The sequence below is a fragment of the Ochlerotatus camptorhynchus genome, unplaced genomic scaffold (genome assembly GCF_037179485.1).
Source record: "Ochlerotatus camptorhynchus isolate MF236.1 unplaced genomic scaffold, CSIRO-AGI_Acam_v1.1 ptg000039l, whole genome shotgun sequence".
Lineage (NCBI taxonomy): Eukaryota > Metazoa > Arthropoda > Insecta > Diptera > Culicidae > Ochlerotatus > Ochlerotatus camptorhynchus.
Genome location: NW_027040530.1, coordinates 1,116,595 through 1,132,929, shown reverse-complemented (window position 1 = coordinate 1,132,929; position 16,335 = coordinate 1,116,595).

Here is a 16,335-nt window from a genome sequence, read left to right as displayed (position 1 = left end):
TGATATTAATCTAGATTAGGCCGTAGGGAAATACAGCTGGGGTCCCGCCAAGCCATCTCACCCATGCCAGAGCTGATCCCATCGGCCTATACTGGTCTCAGGCCGAGGGACACACTCCACTCTGCGGCTCAACTCAGCCAATTGTGCCCATCGCCACTTGACTGTTAATGGTGTTGCTATGGTAGCGACTATGGAAGGGGATGCGCAGTGGGTGAAAGTCGTGAAAATCGAAATTTTGATCAACGTAGGCGTGCATGTTTTTTTCTTCATTGAAACGTCAATTTTTTAAACGATGCATCATCAACTGAAAAAATTGTAACGGACAGTGATGCAGGATTGTTGGGGTCTTAAATGTGTGACAAAGTTAGGTGGTACTTGTGAAGTGTGCTTGCTGGTGAGTACCGATTGGAATCTACACAATAATTAACGGTGAAGCTGGAATTCCTAGTGGCTATAATGTGAAGATGGATTCGTATTCATTCCAAGATCAAGATGGAAGGATGCATAGGTGGCACAGTACTCACGGTCCGCTAGTGTTCGTGAGTTATTTGCCGTCAACGCTGACGGTGCCATCTCTCCTACTTAGAGGCACTAGTCTTTTCCTTGTCGTTGGCTTTTGTTTGTGCACCTTTTCAATCCAGACTGAAATTCTGTTACCGGTAACAATAATTATATATCTTTCTCTTTCTCTTTTTCAGCATTCCATCTTCATCAACGACGACCCTACCGGACTGATGAGATGACGATGATGATAAGATGCTGTAAAATTCATCCTCTCTGACGAAGGAATCACAGCCTTTGGACAACATTGATGACCTATGGACTACATCTTCACACGTGCCATAATGCTACACGTGTTAGTACGGTAAGTTGTTTCTGATTTAGGCGCAATTTAAGACAGAAACTAAAACTTTTCTTTTTTTTTAAGGAATCACCCAGAAGAACGACGTGGAGTCTTTTTTCCCGGACGGATAACGCTGGCTGAAAAAACTCCCAGATTGACGATTGACGCAAATTCCGTTTGAAAACCTTCTGGCTGACCTCATAAGCTGATGCAAACTTCTTGAACTGTAAGTTGTACACTTTTCTATGCTCCTCCAACTTATCTTCTATAGTGGTCCCTCGCTTCGATGGAAAGTTCACCTTCATCCCTCTCCAGACGATGAAAGAATACAACGCCGTGTTGTTAATTTCCTTCACCTAGGGTATCCTAGTGTCCCACACTCGCTGGTTTAATTACATGTAGATCCGTAGGCATGCATTGATTTGCTTGGACTGGACTTGCTACGTATACAAGATGTTAGAAGTTTTTTTATTATTATTATAGTCACTTTAACGCTCTTGGGTCATTCGTGACTTGTCCGGAGGTGAGATTTGAACTCGTGACTTTGGCGTGAGAGGTATGGATGCTAACCACTACGCCGGGGTCGCCCCATAGATGGAGATCAGATTATTTTTCTACTAGATCACCCAAGACTAATTCAATATCTGTAGTATCGAAACATGTCCAAACAGATTCAAAGTGTCTATGTGGCTCATGACAACCTATTTTCGTGTATGCCAAATGTTCTAGGCTTTCCATATCGATATTTCGATACTATAGATATTATCCCAGTCTTTGTTGATCTAGTAAAACAAATCATCTGAACTGCAGTACGATTTGGAGAGCCTAAATCATCTGGTATACGTGGGAATAAATAAGCATTATCCAAATAGACACTATGATTCTGTTTGGACATATTTTGATACTACAGACTTTATCCCAGTCGTGACAAACTTGGCACCGTTCGCGTGATTCCGGTGGTAAATGATGTAAATGGACGGAATTGATTTGAATTGAGGAGGGTTAGCCATGATGGTTACCTATTATGTTTGGTGAAATATTTATTGATTTGTTTTCCAAATACTGTACGTAGGAATTTTAAGAAATGCACTATTGTACAGACGCCTTTAATTAAATACAACTTAAATAACCAACAACCAGGGATGTGGAGTCAGAATCGGAAGCATTTTTTGAGCATCAGGTGTCCAAGTTGTAGTCGAAGAAATAGTAACACCTGAGCAATGTTGACTGTCGCACCACTCGTTTAAACAGCATCTTGACTACCGAAGGTACGACGTTCTTTACTTATGTAGCGCAACGCAACAGCCAAAGGTGCTACGTAAAGAGGGTTTTTGGGATAAGAGAAAAACATATTCAAAACCAACGACCTTGGCAACCTATGCCTACACGGTGTTTCGCGAAAACCCATTAATGGGTATAAAAATACCCATTTCCGCTAAAAGTGCCCCTCCTCATTTAATGGGTAAACTATGGTTTACTCATAAATGGGTAAATGGGCGGTCTGTCAATAAATGGGTGTTTTTTCACCCATTTTCTTATATTGTGTTTACCGTAAAATGGGTGAAAAAATACCCATTTTTACAAATGGAGGATGCAAGCGCTCGTTGATGTAAAAATGTTTCTAAAACATTGAAAATAAATGCAGGTGTTCCGCTCAAATTTTTCTCGAAACATTATAATACAAATTATCCATTGTATTGACTTATCCGTAAGCCTCTCCAACGTTTTGGATTCTAACATTTTCCGGAGATCGTCTATTTTCGCCAAATATGCTGCGGACAGTAACTGTTTGCATCGAGGTTTGCATTCCCAATGAGCCGGTGACGGAAATGAGACGATAAAATTTCGAAGTGTTTTTTCACCCATTAATGGGTAAAAAATATACCCATTATTCAACCGTGAACTGATTCTTTAAATGGGTATTTTTTCACCCATTTTATGATTTCAAAATTCCCCCATTTTTTGACAGCTGCATACATGGTTTGAAAATGGGTATTTTTTTACCCATTAATGGGTTTTCACGAAACACCGTGTAGGTGGTTTCTAGCAACACTGCCATTTCAATCAAGACATGCGTTGCTCGATTGGTTCTGGCTTTGACAGTTGAGTAAAATCAAGCAGTCCGCTTCTCTCTTATCCTAGACACTCTCTAAAGCTACGAAAAGCTCCAATCTTGGTGTAGTTATTTGTTTCAAAGGTGTGACCTTCGACCTTCCATTTCTTCACGTAAGAGCTAGGTTATTTACTCGCAGATTAATGCATTGTCATTGATTTAAGCTCTTGAAAATGATAAGTGGTCAAGGCATCCCACTGGTATCAAACATACGCACTCAAAGTCCGTTCGCAGAACCAAATGAAACGCCTCCTCGCCATGGATCAGCTCTCCGATGGAACCAAGATCAGGATCACCAAGCATGCCAGTCTCAATACCACCCGTTGCGTAATCAATTGCCCAAGCATAGCAAAGGTAACCGATACCGACATTCTGTCGTATCTCAAGGATCAGAAAGTCATACAAATTCGCCGGATTACTAGGAAAGCAAGAACCGGGACCGAAAGAGAGAATACAGCTACTGTTATTCTGACAATCGATGGAACCCGCATTCCAGAACACGTTGACGTTGGGTATCTAAGGTGCAGAACCCGGCCCTATTACCCAGGACCGATGCTCTGTTTCCAATGCTTCGCTTTTGGGCACACAAGCAAACATTGGAAACATGTGGCCAATGCGCAAAAAAACACATTACTGTTCAGGGAGAAAGCTGTTCTGCCATCTCGTTCTGTCCCAGGTGTAACACGAATGATCATTCCATAGCTAGTCGGAACTGCCCGGTGTATAAGACGTATCCGTGTTGACAGCGGCCAAAAGGATTTTCGAGGTGGCCACCGGAGAGAAAATTATCCAAATCCAAATTATAATCCTAATCCAATCAAATTTCCTCATTTTCCGGCAGATTTTTTAGGTTTTCCACAGGAACTCAGCGATGAGTAAAATTTGTCTCATGGTTTCCTGTAGAAAACCTAAAAAATCTGCCGGAAAATGAGGAAATTGACGATAATTTTATTCAGTCTCGGAGTAGTACCAATAGACTGAGTGAATCCAATCTTTATTTTTCTCAAAGTCGGGAATTTTTCCCTGGAAAATCCTATTATCCGCCGGGACAAAGCTCTTCATCAGCACGAAGGGAATCCAGATGTTCTTTTTCTGTCATTTTAGTAAACACTGAGCGAATTCCACTCCGTTATTCGGGCTTCTGAACTGGCATCACTGATAAGTTCGAAATGTGGTGGCTTGTTCAATGCTTCAGTGGCGCTACCATGACAAATGCAAGCACATTCCCAACTTAAACATTATTTGCGATGAATATGATTGGGAGTGTTATGTCTGTTTGTCTGTGGTATAATTTTGACGAAAATTTTAATCGAATCAATGTATACATTTTGAAAAACCACAAAATGCATAAAATTTAATCTATATTCGTTTTGTAATATTTTTGAGTGTTCACTAACACTAATCAAGCACATGTGACATAAAAACGATCAGTTCGGCGAGCAGATACTGATTTTTGAAAAAAATCATCTGGCATCCCTGATTTTATAGTTTATCACACGTTCACATTACTTATCATGGCTGACTCGAAAGATCCAGTTGAAAAAGTTAATAAGTGCGTTAAAAGATACTATTCGATGAGGAAATCATTGAGAAAAGTTAAGGTCCAAAAAGCTGCTGAATCCATAATACCGTTCAAAGATTACTTATCCGGAAAAAAAAACTTACGGTGCCACGTCAAGCGGAATCGCTTAAAACAGTACATCCATCAGAACAAGCCCAGATGCTGCAAGTAAGCGTTCTCCGGTTGGTGAAAAATGCTAGGAATTGTTTCCTAGCAGCAAAGAAAACCAGCAGGATCAAATCTGAGAAGCTGGTCAAACTGAAGGGTATGTATCAATGTCCGACTTTTCTCCGAAAGTATACCGTTCAATTTTCTTCTAAGATTTTCTTCTTCTATGAAAAATATATTTTGACTGGGCACGCTCGTTCATGGTTATGTCTTGTTCAGTCCATGTAATGCAGATGTTTATGTATTTTTATTTCGTCAACCAACGTAGACGATTACAAATATGTACATAATGTCGTTTTCGTTTTTGCGGTGTAGCACTGGTGTAAATCATTTATTCACCAAAAAATCCCTATTCGGTGTTAATGGTGTTGCTATGGTAGCGACTATGGAAGGGGATGCGCAGTGGGTGAAAGTCGTGAAAATCGAAATTTTAATCAACGTAGGCGTGCATGTTTTTTTCTTCATTGAAACGTCAATTTTTTAAACGATGCATCATCAACTGAAAAAAATGTAACGGACAGTGGTGCAGGATTGTTGGGGTCTTAAATGTGTGACAAAGTTAGGTGGTACTTGTGAAGTGTGCTTGCTGGTGAGTACCGATTGGAATCTACACAATAATTAACGGTGAAGCTGGAATTCCTAGTGGCTATGTGAAGATGGATTCGTATTCATTCCAAGATCAAGATGGAAGGATGCATAGGTGGCACAGTACTCACGGTCCGCTAGTGTTCGTGAGTTATTTGCCGTCAACGCTGACGGTGCCATCTCTCCTACTTAGAGGCACTAGTCTTTTCCTTGTCGTTGGCTTTTGTTTGTGCACCTTTTCAATCCAGACTGAAATTCTGTTACCGGTAACAATAATTATATATCTTTCTCTTTCTCTTTTTCAGCATTCCATCTTCATCAACGACGACCCTACCGGACTGATGAGATGAGGATGATGATAAGATGCTGTAAAATTCATCCTCTCTGACGAAGGAATCACAGCCTTTGGACAACATTGATGACCTATGGACTACATCTTCACACGTGCCATAATGCTACACGTGTTAGTACGGTAAGTTGTTTCTGATTTAGGCGAATTTAAGACAGAAACTAAAACTTTTCTTTTTTTTTAAGGAATCACCCAGAAGAACGACGTGGAGTCTTTTTTCCCGGACGGATAACGCTGGCTGAAAAAACTCCCAGATTGACGATTGACGCAAATTCCGTTTGAAAACCTTCTGGCTGACCTCATAAGCTGATGCAAACTTCTTGAACTGTAAGTTGTACACTTTTCTATGCTCCTCCAACTTATCTTCTACAGTGGTCCCTCGCTTCGATGGAAAGTTCACCTTCATCCCTCTCCAGACGATGAAGGAATACAACGCCGTGTTGTTCATTTCCTTCACCTAGGGTACCCTAGTGTCCCACACTCGCTGGTTTAATTACATGTAGATCCGTAGGCATGCATTGATTTGCTTGGACTGGACTTGCTACGTATACAAGATGTTAGAAGTTTTTTTATTATTATTATAGTCACTTTAACGCTCTTGGGTCATTCGTGACTTGTCCGGAGGTGAGATTTGAACTCGTGACTTTGGCGTGAGAGGTATGGATGCTAACCACTACGCCGGGGTCGCCCCATAGATGGAGATCAGATTATTTTTCTACTAGATCACCCAAGACTAATTCAATATCTGTAGTATCGAAACATGTCCAAACAGATTCAAAGTGTCTATGTGGCTCATGACAACCTATTTTCGTGTATGCCAAATGTTCTAGGCTTTCCATATCGATATTTCGATACTATAGATATTATCCCAGTCTTTGTTGATCTAGTAAAACAAATCATCTGAACTGCAGTACGATTTGGAGAGCCTAAATCATCTGGTATACGTGGGAATAAATAAGCATTATCCAAATAGACACTATGATTCTGTTTGGACATATTTTGATACTACAGACTTTATCCCAGTCGTGACAAACTTGGCACCGTTCGCGTAATTCCGGTGGTAAATGATGTAACGGGACGGAATTGATTTGAATTGAGGAGGGTTAGCCATGATGGTTACCTATTATGTTTGGTGAAATATTTATTGATTTGTTTTCCAAATACTGTACGTAGGAATTTTAAGAAATGCACTATTGTACAGACGCCTTTAATTAAATACAACTTAAATAACCAACAACCAGGGATGTGGAGTCAGAATCGGAAGCATTTTTTGAGCATCAGGTGTCCAAGTTGGAGTCGAAGAAATAGTAACACCTGAGCAATGTTGACTGTCGCACCACTCGTTTAAACAGCATCTTGACTACCGAAGGTACGACGTTCTTTACTTATATAGCGCAACGCAACAGCCAAAGGTGCTACGTAAAGAGGGTTTTTGGGATAAGAGAAAAACATATTCAAAACCAACGACCTTGGCAACCTATGCCTAGGTGGTTTCTAGCAACACTGCCATTTCAATCAAGACATGCGTTGCTCGATTGGTTCTGGCTTTGACAGTTGAGTAAAATCAAGCAGTCCGCTTCTCTCTTATCCTAGACACTCTCTAAAGCTACGAAAAGCTCCAATCTTGGTGTAGTTATTTGTTTCAAAGGTGTGACCTTCGACCTTCCATTTCTTCACGTAAGAGCTAGGTTATTTACGCGCAGATTAATGCATTGTCATTGTGCACCAGGTTTATCGTTAAACTTACGTGATTGGGTTGACGTTTTGGCAATAAGCTCAAACGAAAGGTTGTCATCTGAAATTTATTGTTGTTACGTTCTAATTTCTTGGATTTATCTTAAACGTCAAACTGATCAATGGCCCAATCTGAAATTAAAATCCGGGAAATATGATACCACTCTTTTAACTAGCTAGCTACTATAAGTGAATGGTAAATTTTGAGGTAGCTAACTAACAAGCTAAAAGGAGCACATATGTGATAAGCCCTCGTTAAATGTACTGAAAAGTCACCTCTATTACTAATTTCGATCGAAACCGATTTTCAGTTTCAATCAAAATCATCATTAGGGGTGATTTTTCAGTACCTTTAAACTCCAACCACATTCCCTGCCAATCACATATGTGCTCCTGCCCTAGCTCCTATCAATCTAGCTGATTTTTTTTTTCTACAAAAATTGGTACTATATCTAAAGCCTATCACTACTACTCTGAAATGCAACGATCGAGCTCACGGTAGTGGTCCTTCGAACTCCATAAATAAAAAGATCTTCGATGATAGCATTCTGCCACATCGATTGGTTTGCTCGAAAGCACGGTCCCTAAACGAATTTTTTATTCACCAAAAAGTCCCTATTCGGTGTTAATGGTGTTGCTATGGTAGCGACTATGGAAGGGGATGCGCAGTGGGTGAAAGTCGTGAAAATCGAAATTTTGATCAACGTAGGCGTGCATGTTTTTTTCTTCATTGAAACGTCAATTTTTTAAACGATGCATCATCAACTGAAAAAATTGTAACGGACAGTGGTGCAGGATTGTTGGGGTCTTAAATGTGTGACAAAGTTAGGTGGTACTTGTGAAGTGTGCTTGCTGGTGAGTACCGATTGGAATCTACACAATAATTAACGGTGAAGCTGGAATTCCTAGTGGCTATAATGTGAAGATGGATTCGTATTCATTCCAAGATCAAGATGGAAGGATGCATAGGTGGCACAGTACTCACGGTCCGCTAGTGTTCGTGAGTTATTTGCCGTCAACGCTGACGGTGCCATCTCTCCTACTTAGAGGCACTAGTCTTTTCCTTGTCGTTGGCTTTTGTTTGTGCACCTTTTCAATCCAGACTGAAATTCTGTTACCGGTAACAATAATTATATATCTTTCTCTTTTTCAGCATTCCATCTTCATCAACGGCACCGGACTGATGAGATGACGATGATGATAAGATGCTGTAAAATTCATCCTCTCTGACGAAGGAATCACAGCCTTTGGACAACATTGATGACCTATGGACTACATCTTCACACGTGCCATAATGCTACACGTGTTAGTACGGTAAGTTGTTTCTGATTTAGGCGCAATTTAAGACAGAAACTAAAACTTTTCTTTTTTTTTAAGGAATCACCCAGAAGAACGACGTGGAGTCTTTTTTCCCGGATGGATAACGCTGGCTGAAAAAACTCCCAGATTGACGATTGACGCAAATTCCGTTTGAAAACCTTCTGGCTGACCTCATAAGCTGATGCAAACTTCTTGAACTGTAAGTTGTACACTTTTCTATGCTCCTCCAACTTATCTTCTATAGTGGTCCCTCGCTTCGATGGAAAGTTCACCTTCATCCCTCTCCAGACGATGAAGGAATACAACGCCGTGTTGTTCATTTCCTTGACCTAGGGTATCCTAGTGTCCCACACTCGCTGGTTTAATTACATGTAGATGCGTAGGCATGCGTTGATTTGCTTGGACTGGACTTGCTACGTATACAAGATGTTATAAGTTTTTTTTATTATTATTATAGTCACTTCAACGCTCTTGGGTCATTCGTGACTTGTCCGGAGGTGAGATTTGAACTCGTGACTTTGGCGTGAGAGGTATGGATGCTAACCACTACGCCGGGGTCGCCCCATAGATGGAGATCAGATTATTTTTCTACTAGATCACCCAAGACTAATTCAATATCTGTAGTATCGAAACATGTCCAAACAGATTCAAAGTGTCTATGTGGCTCATGACAACCTATTTTCGTGTATGCCAAATGTTCTAGGCTTTCCATATCGATATTTCGATACTATAGATATTATCCCAGTCTTTGTTGATCTAGTAAAACAAATCATCTGAACTGCAGTACGATTTGGAGAGCCTAAATCATCTGGTATACGTGGGAATAAATAAGCATTATCCAAATAGACACTATGATTCTGTTTGGACATATTTTGATACTACAGACTTTATCCCAGTCGTGACAAACTTGGCACCGTTCGCGTGATTCCGGTGGTAAATGATGTAACGGGACGGAATTGATTTGAATTGAGGAGGGTTAGCCATGATGGTTACCTATTATGTTTGGTGAAATATTTATTGATTTGTTCTCCAAATACTGTACGTAGGAATTTTAAGAAATGCACTATTGTACAGACGCCTTTAATTAAATACAAGTTAAATAACCAACAACCAGGGATGTGGAGTCAGAATCGGAAGCATTTTTTGAGCATCAGGTGTCCAAGTTGGAGTCGAAGAAATAGTAACACCTGAGCAATGTTGACTGTCGCACCACTCGTTTAAACAGCATCTTGACTACCGAAGGTACGACGTTCTTTACTTATATAGCGCAACGCAACAGCCAAAGGTGCTACGTAAAGAGGGTTTTTGGGATAAGAGAAAAACATATTCAAAACCAACGACCTTGGCAACCTATGCCTAGGTGGTTTCTAGCAACACTGCCATTTCAATCAAGACATGCGTTGCTCGATTGGTTCTGGCTTTGACAGTTGAGTAAAATCAAGCAGTCCGCTTCTCTCTTATCCTAGACACTCTCTAAAGCTACGAAAAGCTCCAATCTTGGTGTAGTTATTTGTTTCAAAGGTGTGACCTTCGACCTTCCATTTCTTCTCGTAAGAGCTAGGTTATTTACTCGCAGATTAATGCATTGTCATTGATTTAAGCTCTTGAAAATGATAAGTGGTCAAGGCATCCCACTGGTATCAAACATACGCACTCAAAGTCCGTTCGCAGAACCAAATGAAACGCCTCCTCGCCATGGATCAGCTCTCCGATGGAACCAAGATCAGGATCACCAAGCATGCCAGTCTCAATACCACCCGTTGCGTAATCAATTGCCCAAGCATAGCAAAGGTAACCGATACCGACATTCTGTCGTATCTCAAGGATCAGAAAGTCATACAAATTCGCCGGATTACTAGGAAAGCAAGAACCGGGACCGAAAGAGAGAATACAGCTACTGTTATTCTGACAATCGATGGAACCCGCATTCCAGAACACGTTGACGTTGGGTATCTAAGGTGCAGAACCCGGCCCTATTACCCAGGACCGATGCTCTGTTTCCAATGCTTCGCTTTTGGGCACACAAGCAAACATTGGAAACATGTGGCCAATGCGCAAAAAAACACATTACTGTTCAGGGAGAAAGCTGTTCTGCCATCTCGTTCTGTCCCAGGTGTAACACGAATGATCATTCCATAGCTAGTCGGAACTGCCCGGTGTATAAGACGTATCCGTGTTGACAGCGGCCAAAAGGATTTTCGAGGTGGCCACCGGAGAGAAAATTATCCAAATCCAAATTATAATCCTAATCCAATCAAATTTCCTCATTTTCCGGCAGATTTTTTAGGTTTTCCACAGGAAACCATGAGACAAATTTTACTCATCGCTGAGTTCCTGCACTTTTGGCGATTATAATCGCCAAAAGTGCAGGAACTCAGCGATGAGTAAAATTTGTCTCATGGTTTCCTGTAGAAAACCTAAAAAATCTGCCGGAAAATGAGGAAATTGACGATAATTTTATTCAGTCTCGGAGTAGTACCAATAGACTGAGTGAATCCAATCTTTATTTTTCTCAAAGTCGGGAATTTTTCCCTGGAAAATCCTATTATCCGCCGGGACAAAGCTCTTCATCAGCACGAAGGGAATCCAGATGTTCTTTTTCTGTCATTTTAGTAAACACTGAGCGAATTCCACTCCGTTATTCGGACTTCTGAACTGGCATCACTGATAAGTTCGAAATGTGGTGGCTTGTTCAATGCTTCAGTGGCGCTACCATGACAAATGCAAGCACATTCCCAACTTAAACATTATTTGCGATGAATATGATTGGGAGTGTTATGTCTGTTTGTCTGTGGTATAATTTTGACGAAAATTTTAATCGAATCAATGTATACATTTTGAAAAACCACAAAATGCATAAAACTTAATCTATATTCGTTTTGTAATATTTTTGAGTGTTCACTAACACTAATCAAGCACATGTGACATAAAAACGATCAGTTCGGCGAGCAGATACTGATTTTTGAAAAAAATCATCTGGCATCCCTGATTTTATAGTTTATCACACGTTCACATTACTTATCATGGCTGACTCGAAAGATCCAGTTGAAAAAGTTAATAAGTGCGTTAAAAGATACTATTCGATGAGGAAATCATTGAGAAAAGTTAAGGTCCAAAAAGCTGCTGAATCCATAATACCGTTCAAAGATTACTTATCCGGAAAAAAAAACTTACGGTGCCACGTCAAGCGGAATCGCTTAAAACAGTACATCCATCAGAACAAGCCCAGATGCTGCAAGTAAGCGTTCTCCGGTTGGTGAAAAATGCTAGGAATTGTTTCCTAGCAGCAAAGAAAACCAGCAGGATCAAATCTGAGAAGCTGGTCAAACTGAAGGGTATGTATCAATGTCCGACTTTTCTCCGAAAGTATACCGTTCAATTTTCTTCTAAGATTTTCTTCTTCTATGAAAAATATATTTTGACTGGGCACGCTCGTTCATGGTTATGTCTTGTTCAGTCCATGTAATGCAGATGTTTATGTATTTTTATTTCGTCAACCAACGTAGACGATTACAAATATGTACATAATGTCGTTTTCGTTTTTGCGGTGTAGCACTGGTGTAAATCATTTATTCACCAAAAAATCCCTATTCGGTGTTAATGGTGTTGCTATGGTAGCGACTATGGAAGGGGATGCGCAGTGGGTGAAAGTCGTGAAAATCGAAATTTTAATCAACGTAGGCGTGCATGTTTTTTTCTTCATTGAAACGTCAATTTTTTAAACGATGCATCATCAACTGAAAAAATTGTAACGGACAGTGGTGCAGGATTGTTGGGGTCTTAAATGTGTGACAAAGTTAGGTGGTACTTGTGAAGTGTGCTTGCTGGTGAGTACCGATTGGAATCTACACAATAATTAACGGTGAAGCTGGAATTCCTAGTGGCTATGTGAAGATGGATTCGTATTCATTCCAAGATCAAGATGGAAGGATGCATAGGTGGCACAGTACTCACGGTCCGCTAGTGTTCGTGAGTTATTTGCCGTCAACGCTGACGGTGCCATCTCTCCTACTTAGAGGCACTAGTCTTTTCCTTGTCGTTGGCTTTTGTTTGTGCACCTTTTCAATCCAGACTGAAATTCTGTTACCGGTAACAATAATTATATATCTTTCTCTTTCTCTTTTTCAGCATTCCATCTTCATCAACGACGACCCTACCGGACTGATGAGATGAGGATGATGATAAGATGCTGTAAAATTCATCCTCTCTGACGAAGGAATCACAGCCTTTGGACAACATTGATGACCTATGGACTACATCTTCACACGTGCCATAATGCTACACGTGTTAGTACGGTAAGTTGTTTCTGATTTAGGCGCAATTTAAGACAGAAACTAAAACTTTTCTTTTTTTTTAAGGAATCACCCAGAAGAACGACGTGGAGTCTTTTTTCCCGGACGGATAACGCTGGCTGAAAAAACTCCCAGATTGACGATTGACGCAAATTCCGTTTGAAAACCTTCTGGCTGACCTCATAAGCTGATGCAAACTTCTTGAACTGTAAGTTGTACACTTTTCTATGCTCCTCCAACTTATCTTCTATAGTGGTCCCTCGCTTCGATGGAAAGTTCACCTTCATCCCTCTCCAGACGATGAAGGAATACAACGCCGTGTTGTTCATTTCCTTCACCTAGGGTACCCTAGTGTCCCACACTCGCTGGTTTAATTACATGTAGATGCGTAGGCATGCATTGATTTGCTTGGACTGGACTTGCTACGTATACAAGATGTTAGAAGTTTTTTTATTATTATTATAGTCACTTTAACGCTCTTGGGTCATTCGTGACTTGTCCGGAGGTGAGATTTGAACTCGTGACTTTGGCGTGAGAGGTATGGATGCTAACCACTACGCCGGGGTCGCCCCATAGATGGAGATCAGATTATTTTTCTACTAGATCACCCAAGACTAATTCAATATCTGTAGTATCGAAACATGTCCAAACAGATTCAAAGTGTCTATGTGGCTCATGACAACCTATTTTCGTGTATGCCAAATGTTCTAGGCTTTCCATATCGATATTTCGATACTATAGATATTATCCCAGTCTTTGTTGATCTAGTAAAACAAATCATCTGAACTGCAGTACGATTTGGAGAGCCTAAATCATCTGGTATACGTGGGAATAAATAAGCATTATCCAAATAGACACTATGATTCTGTTTGGACATATTTTGATACTACAGACTTTATCCCAGTCGTGACAAACTTGGCACCGTTCGCGTAATTCCGGTGGTAAATGATGTAACGGGACGGAATTGATTTGAATTGAGGAGGGTTAGCCATGATGGTTACCTATTATGTTTGGTGAAATATTTATTGATTTGTTTTCCAAATACTGTACGTAGGAATTTTAAGAAATGCACTATTGTACAGACGCCTTTAATTAAATACAACTTAAATAACCAACAACCAGGGATGTGGAGTCAGAATCGGAAGCATTTTTTGAGCATCAGGTGTCCAAGTTGGAGTCGAAGAAATAGTAACACCTGAGCAATGTTGACTGTCGCACCACTCGTTTAAACAGCATCTTGACTACCGAAGGTACGACGTTCTTTACTTATATAGCGCAACGCAACAGCCAAAGGTGCTACGTAAAGAGGGTTTTTGGGATAAGAGAAAAACATATTCAAAACCAACGACCTTGGCAACCTATGCCTAGGTGGTTTCTAGCAACACTGCCATTTCAATCAAGACATGCGTTGCTCGATTGGTTCTGGCTTTGACAGTTGAGTAAAATCAAGCAGTCCGCTTCTCTCTTATCCTAGACACTCTCTAAAGCTACGAAAAGCTCCAATCTTGGTGTAGTTATTTGTTTCAAAGGTGTGACCTTCGACCTTCCATTTCTTCACGTAAGAGCTAGGTTATTTACGCGCAGATTAATGCATTGTCATTGTGCACCAGGTTTATCGTTAAACTTACGTGATTGGGTTGACGTTTTGGCAATAAGCTCAAACGAAAGGTTGTCATCTGAAATTTATTGTTGTTACGTTCTAATTTCTTGGATTTATCTTAAACGTCAAACTGATCAATGGCCCAATCTGAAATTAAAATCCGGGAAATATGATACCACTCTTTTAACTAGCTAGCTACTATAAGTGAATGGTAAATTTTGAGGTAGCTAACTAACAAGCTAAAAGGAGCACATATGTGATAAGCCCTCGTTAAATGTACTGAAAAGTCACCTCTATTACTAATTTCGATCGAAACCGATTTTCAGTTTCAATCAAAATCATCATTAGGGGTGATTTTTCAGTACCTTTAAACTCCAACCACATTCCCTGCCAATCACATATGTGCTCCTGCCCTAGCTCCTATCAATCTAGCTGATTTTTTTTTTCTACAAAAATTGGTACTATATCTAAAGCCTATCACTACTACTCTGAAATGCAACGATCGAGCTCACGGTAGTGGTCCTTCGAACTCCATAAATAAAAAGATCTTCGATGATAGCATTCTGCCACATCGATTGGTTTGCTCGAAAGCACGGTCCCTAAACGAATTTTTTATTCACCAAAAAGTCCCTATTCGGTGTTAATGGTGTTGCTATGGTAGCGACTATGGAAGGGGATGCGCAGTGGGTGAAAGTCGTGAAAATCGAAATTTTGATCAACGTAGGCGTGCATGTTTTTTTCTTCATTGAAACGTCAATTTTTTAAACGATGCATCATCAACTGAAAAAATTGTAACGGACAGTGGTGCAGGATTGTTGGGGTCTTAAATGTGTGACAAAGTTAGGTGGTACTTGTGAAGTGTGCTTGCTGGTGAGTACCGATTGGAATCTACACAATAATTAACGGTGAAGCTGGAATTCCTAGTGGCTATAATGTGAAGATGGATTCGTATTCATTCCAAGATCAAGATGGAAGGATGCATAGGTGGCACAGTACTCACGGTCCGCTAGTGTTCGTGAGTTATTTGCCGTCAACGCTGACGGTGCCATCTCTCCTACTTAGAGGCACTAGTCTTTTCCTTGTCGTTGGCTTTTGTTTGTGCACCTTTTCAATCCAGACTGAAATTCTGTTACCGGTAACAATAATTATATATCTTTCTCTTTTTCAGCATTCCATCTTCATCAACGACGACCCTACCGGACTGATGAGATGACGATGATGATAAGATGCTGTAAAATTCATCCTCTCTGACGAAGGAATCACAGCCTTTGGACAACATTGATGACCTATGGACTACATCTTCACACGTGCCATAATGCTACACGTGTTAGTACGGTAAGTTGTTTCTGATTTAGGCGCAATTTAAGACAGAAACTAAAACTTTTCTTTTTTTTTAAGGAATCACCCAGAAGAACGACGTGGAGTCTTTTTTCCCGGATGGATAACGCTGGCTGAAAAAACTCCCAGATTGACGATTGACGCAAATTCCGTTTGAAAACCTTCTGGCTGACCTCATAAGCTGATGCAAACTTCTTGAACTGTAAGTTGTACACTTTTCTATGCTCCTCCAACTTATCTTCTATAGTGGTCCCTCGCTTCACCTTCATCCCTCTCCAGACGATGAAGGAATACAACGCCGTGTTGTTCATTTCCTTGACCTAGGGTATCCTAGTGTCCCACACTCGCTGGTTTAATTACATGTAGATGCGTAGGCATGCGTTGATTTGCTTGGACTGGACTTGCTACGTATACAAGATGTTATAAGTTTT